The sequence below is a fragment of the Arachis hypogaea genome, chromosome 12, assembly GCF_003086295.3.
Source record: "Arachis hypogaea cultivar Tifrunner chromosome 12, arahy.Tifrunner.gnm2.J5K5, whole genome shotgun sequence".
Taxonomy (NCBI): Eukaryota; Viridiplantae; Streptophyta; class Magnoliopsida; order Fabales; family Fabaceae; genus Arachis; species Arachis hypogaea.
In genome coordinates this window covers 75,391,325-75,397,783 of record NC_092047.1, presented here as the reverse complement: position 1 = coordinate 75,397,783, position 6,459 = coordinate 75,391,325, and the positions used below count along the sequence as shown (strand labels likewise).

At 35.5% G+C, this 6,459-nt stretch overlaps 1 non-coding gene across 1 annotated transcript; it reads left to right on the top strand.

Annotated features, from left to right (window-relative positions):
• Positions 1 to 4,297: 4,297 nt before the first annotated feature.
• On the top strand, positions 4,298 to 4,405 carry LOC112732158 (small nucleolar RNA R71). Its single transcript, XR_003167895.1, has one exon. It is a non-coding gene; the product is annotated as a small nucleolar RNA R71 (small nucleolar RNA).
• The last annotated feature ends 2,054 nt before the right edge of the window (positions 4,406 to 6,459 follow it).

The following is a 6,459-nucleotide window of genomic DNA, read 5'->3' as shown; positions in this document are numbered from 1 at the left end:
TAAGCCAAGAGTGAAAATCTACTCCATAGCTAAAGTTGACATTTTCTCAAACATTTGGTGAACAATAATGAAAGACATTGTAAAATTGAAAAGAGAATTTGAATTCAAGCTATCTAATACAAGCAATCAACAACAATAAAGCAATTCACAACAATGAACATGAAATTCCTCAATGCATTAATAGAAATCAAAGTAACAAGATCCAAATCCAAGATCTACAATGCTAGAGTAACAAAAACACTAAATTGAGAGTAGAAGAATGAGATCTACAAACTAGAACAATGTAGAATTGAGATTGAATTCAGATCTAACCAAAGGCTCTAAGTGAAATTGGAATTGAGAAAGCCAAAACCTAGAGAGAAGTTAGAGTTTCTCTCTCTAGAAACCTCCACAACTAACTACCAAAATATCTAAAAGTGTGAAAAAAGTCCCAATCCCCTTCAATCCTTGGTCCTTCTAATTTTTTCCCTCCAAAATTCAGCTCAAAACTGGGCCAGGAGCTCCTCTGAAATCGCCAGGCACGATTTCATTAAAGAAGTCACATGCCGATCATCACGGGTACGCACACGCGTACGCGTCGACTGGGTTTTTGCGATCCACGCATACGCGTCAGGCGTGCGTACGCGTCGATAAAGATTCTGCCCAGCCACACATATGGGTCCACGTTTGCGCCCCAGTCCCAGATTCCAGCTTCCACACGTGCGCGTCGGCTACGCGTGCTCGTCGATGCCAATGCTCCAAAACCCCACTTTTCATGCTCCCTCCACTTATGCATGCTTCCTTCCTCTCTTCTAGACCATTTTTGCCCCCTATAAACTCTGAAATTACTCAACAAATGGATCACGGCATCTTATGGTAATAGAGGAAGATAAAAATATAGCATAATTAAGGCCTAAAAAACATATTTTCAACCATCAAGCAAAATTAGGAAGGAAACATAAAACTATGCATTTTACATGGATAAGTGTGATAGAATGTTGATAGAGCCCTCCAAATTCTACACAAATACACCCTAAAATTGAGGTTCATCAAATCTCCCCACACTTAAACTAAGCATGTTCTCATGTTAAAGGGATTAAAAGACCAAAGAATCATAGGAGAATGGGAATTTATTAGATGCAAATTACCTATATGGATGCAACTAATGCAAATGTATCTCTACTTGGTCAAAGATAAATCAACTTCCAAGAACATATAGAAGCACATAGGGCCAAAATGACAAAATAATTCATGACTCTACTAATTCAAGCATCAAAGTAAAGTGTATATAGCTTGCATGAAGAAAGCTTGTGAAAGCTGGAAATAAGGAATTGAGCGTCAAACCCTCACCAGAAGTGTTTGCACTCTATTCTCTCTAGTGTTTAGGGTTGATCACTCAATTCTCCTCTAATCATGCTTTCTCCGATTTATTTGTCATCTAACAATCAACAATTATCCAATGCATGTATACACCTATCATGAGGTCTTTTCAAAGGTTGTAATGGGGCTAGGGTCAAGGTAAGGTTATATATAGCTAAGTGAGCTCAAGATTTGAGTCTTTGATTAACACAAGCTTCTCACCTAATCTATATAACAATCTATAGGAATCTAATATAAGCCTAACTACCCATTCTTCTATTCTTCACACATTCATGCATTTTCTTTTCCTTAACATTCCCCATATGCATTGATTATTATTGAACCTTACTTTGGGGCATTTTGTCCCCTTTTTATTTCTTTCTTTTTCTTTTCTTTCTTTTTTTTTTTATTTTTCTTTTGTGTATTTTTTTTCTTCTTTTCTTTCTTTTCAAACTACAAATATATACAAGAGCATCAATGCACATGCCTTCGTATTTAATGCATGATATTTACCCAATTTCCAAGATCTTCAACAAAAATTCTAAGCACCCTTTTACCTCAACCAATGTTCCAAGTTTCCCCACACTTGAATGACACACACACACTAGCCTAAGCTAATCAAAGATCCAAGTAAGGACAATTATTGTTTTTCGTTTAAAGACTTGTAATGTGCTAATATTAAGAATAAAGGGGTTTATTATAGGCTCAAAGTTGGCTAACAATGGTTGATGAAAGGTCAGCCATTTGTGTACGTGAGCTAAATAAAATGATGGTCTCAATCATATAAATCCATTCCTACATGGAATAATGGACATAAAGAATCGAACAAATCAAGGATCACAATCATAGAAAGAGAACAATGCACACAAGAATGAAAGTAAGTGGTTATAAGATGTAACTACACCATCAGCTCAAATCTCACATGCTTGTGTTCTTAGCTCAAAAACTATGTTCCAAAATATATTCTTCAAGCAAGATTGACACAAAAAAATTTTTTAAATTGGTAGGGAGCCCTAAAGATGATTTCTTGGAAAAGAAGTTATCACCCTAACCAAGTAGTCCTAACATGCAACAAGTGTTCAAATACCAAAAACAAAAACTAACCATGCAATCTATTCTAACTAATGAAAGAAAAATTAAGATCATGGAGGTTGAAAAGAAAAAGGGTACCTACGGAAGTCAGTAGCCAACCTCCCCACACTTAAAAGTTTGCACGGTCCTCCGTGCCAATGGTGATATGCAAAGGGGGATTTGGGTCGTCACTTCCATCATCCGAGCCTTGGGTGCTTGCTTCACTGTTGTACGAATCGGATGTGAAAATGTCCGGCTCTTCCATAGGCGGGTTGACACAACTCCAAAGCTTCTTCATGTAAGCAAATCGGCGTTTGTTTCGCTGCTCATATCGATCTATCTTTTCATGTAGCTCTACAAGCAATTGATGGGTGACTTTGGTGGTGCGGATGAAATGGTAGGAATGGTGGATGTGGGAGCTAATCCAAGGCTTGTGGCGTCCATGGGAGGCTAAAGATATTTTCTGCTCGGGACGATATCGCCCTTTTCCGAAATAGTAGCCTTCATATCCTTAGCCTCGCAAGGGACACCAGCAGTAGCAATCAAATCTGATACCAAAGCGGGAAATGGTAGATAAACCTTGCCATGGACTTGACCCATCGCTTGTCGGATGAGGAGAGGGATGTTGACTAGCCTCTCCGTGAGTATTGGTGCGCAGAAATCGTGACGGTTCATTCCTTGGTAACGGCGCTAAAAACTTAATACGCACGTTCATAATCTTAGTTCTTTGTCACAACTTCGCACAACTAACCAACAAGTGCACTGGGTCGTCCAACTAATAAACCTTACGTGAGTAAGGGTCGATCCCACGGAGATTGTCGGCTTGAAGCAAGCTATGGTCATCTTGCAAATCTCAGTCAGGCAGATTCATACAGTTATGGATATTTGATAATTAAAATATAATTAAAACGTAAATTAAAGATAGAGATACTTATGTAATTCATTCGTGAGAGTTTCAGATAAGCGTATGAAGATGCTTGTTCCTCCTGAACCTCTGCTTTCCTATTGTCTTCATCCAATCATTCATACTCCTTTCTATGGCAAGCTGTATGTTAGGTGTCACCGTTATCAATGGCTACATCCTGTCCTCTCAGTGAAAATGGTCCAATGCGCTGTCACTGCATGGCTAATCATCTGTAGGTTCTCGATCATACTAGAATAGGATCCATTGAACCTTTTGCGTCTGTCACTACGCCCAGCACTCGCGAGTTTGAAGCTCTTCGCAGCCATCCCTTCCCAAATCCTACTCGGAATACCACAGACAAGGTTTAGACTTTCTAGATCTCAAGAATGGCCGTCCATGGATTCTAACTTATACCACGAAGACTCGGATTAAGGAATCCCAGAGATATTCATTCAATCTAAGGTAGAATGGAAGTGGTTGTCAGGCATGCGTTCATTCAATCTTATTAAATCCTTGTTGAGGCTTTTGTTGATCCTTCCATGAGAAATTTGGATGATTTCTCCATGAGGGATTATAGGTGTTTCCATAGGGTTCACCCATGTAATTCACCTCTGCTATTGCAGGGTTCTCATGATCATAAGCTTCTTCTTCAGAAGATGCCTCTTTAGTGCTGTTGGATGATTCCTTCAATCCATTCAGACTCTGAGAAATCATATTGACTTGCTGAGTCAATATTTTGTTCTGAGCCAATATGGCATTCAGAGTATCAATTTCAAGAACTCCCTTCCTTTGAGGCGTTCCATTACTTACAGGATTCCTCTCAGAAGTGTACATGAACTGGTTATTAGCAACCATGTCAATGAGTTCCTGAGCTTCTGCAGGCGTTTTCTTTAGGTGAATGGATCCACCTGCAGAATGGTCCAATGACATCTTTGATAATTCAGAAAGACCATCATAGAATATATCCAGGATGGTCCATTCTGAAAGCATGTCAGAAGGACACTTTTTGGTCAGTTACTTATATCTCTCCCAAGCTTCATAGAGGGATTCACCTTCTTTCTGTCTAAAGGTTTGAACATCCACTCTAAGCTTACTAAGCTTTTAAGGAGGAAAGAACTTGGCTAAGAAAGCCGTGACCAGCTTATCCCAAGAGTTCAGGCTATCTTTAGGTTAAGAGTCTAACCATATTCTAGCTCTGTCTCTTACAGCAAACGGGAAAAGCATAAGCCTGTAGACCTCAGAGTCAACCCCATTGGTCTTAACAGTATCACAGATCTGCAAGAATTCAGTTAAGAACTGAAAAGGATCTTCTGATGGAAGTCCATAAAACTTGTAGTTCTGTTGCATCAGAGAAACTAATTGAGGTTTCAGCTCAAAATTGTTTGCTCCAATGGCAGGGATTGAGATGCTTCTTCCATGTAAATTAGAATTTGGTGCAGTAAAGTCACCAAGCATCTTCCTTGCATTGTTATTATTTTCAGCCATGTCTCCTTCTTTTTCGAAAATTTCTGTCAGATTTTCTTTAGAGAGTTGTGCTTTAGCTTCCCTTAGCTTCCTCTTCAGAGTCCTTTTAGGTTCAGGATCAGCTTCAACAAGAATATTCTTATCCTTGTTCCTGCTCATATGAAAAAGAAGAAAACATAAAATAATAGGGATCCTCTTTGCCACAGTATAGAGATTCCTTTATGTGAGTAGAAGAAGAAAAGAAATTCGAACACAGAAAGAGGGAGTGGGTTCGAATTTTTAAGAAAGAGAAGTGTTAGTAGATAAATAAATAATTAGAAGGAGGTGAGAGAGAAGAATTTTCGAAAATAATTGAAAAGAAAAGAAAAATATTTTTGTTTTTAAATTAGAATTAAAATTAAAAATTCAAAAATTAAGAAAGGAAAAATTAAATCAAATTAAATTAAATTTAAAACAATTAGTTAATTTAAAAAGGAATTTTGAAAAAGATGAAGGTGATTTTCGAAAATTAGAGATAGAATTAGTTAGGTAGTTTTGAAAAAAAGATAAGAATCAAACAAAAAGATAGGATTAGTTTGAAAAAGATTTGAAAATCAATTTTTGAAAAGATAAGAGGTTAGAAAAGAAGTTAGAAAAGATTTTGAAATTGATTTTGAAAAGATGTGATTAAAACTTATTTTGAAAAAGATTTGAAAAAGAAATTTAAAAAGATTTGATTTTGAAATTAAAGTTGATGACTTGACTAACAAGAAACTAAAAAGATATGATTCTAGAGTTTAAAGATTGAAGCTTTCTTATTAGGCAAGTAACAAACTTAAAAATTTTGAATCAATCACATTAATTGTTAGCATTAATTTCGAAAATCATAAAAGAAAAATGAAAAAGATTTGATTTTTGAAAAAGATTTGAAAAAAGATAGAATTTTTAAATTGAAAATTTGATTTGACTCATAAGAAACAACTAAATTTTAAAAAGTTCTGAAAAAGTCAACTCAAATTTTCAAAAATTATGAGTGAAATAAGGGAAAGATATTTTTTTATTTTTTAATTTTTAATGAAGAGAGAGAAAAACACAAAAAAGACACAAGACATAAAAATTATGAATAAAAACACACAATGCATGCAAGAACACTATGAATGTCAAGATGAACACTAAGAACAGTTTGAATGTCAAGATGAACACCAAGAACTTATTTTTGAAAATTTTTAAGAAAAGAAAAACATGCAAAACACCAAACTTAGAAATTTTCTATAATTAGACACTAACAAATTAAAATTGCATATGGAAAACAAGAAAAGATGCAAAACAAGAAAACATGAAGATCAAACAAGAGGATTCATCAAGAACAACTTGAAGATCATGAAGAATGCATGATGAATTTTCGAAAAATACAAGAAAATTGTAAAAACAAGCAATTGACACCAAACTTAAAAATTGACACAAGACTCAAACAAGAAACACAAAATTATTTTTGGTTTTATGATTTTATTAAATTTTTTTTATTATTTTCGAAAATTAAATGGGAAAAACGAAAAAAGAAGAAATATTTTTTTTTATTATTTTCGAAAATAAGAAATAAAAATCTTAAAATTAAAATAAAATTACCTAATCTGAGCAACAAGATGAACCGTCAGTTGTCCAAACTCGAACAATCCCCGGCAACGGCGCCAAAAACTTGGTGC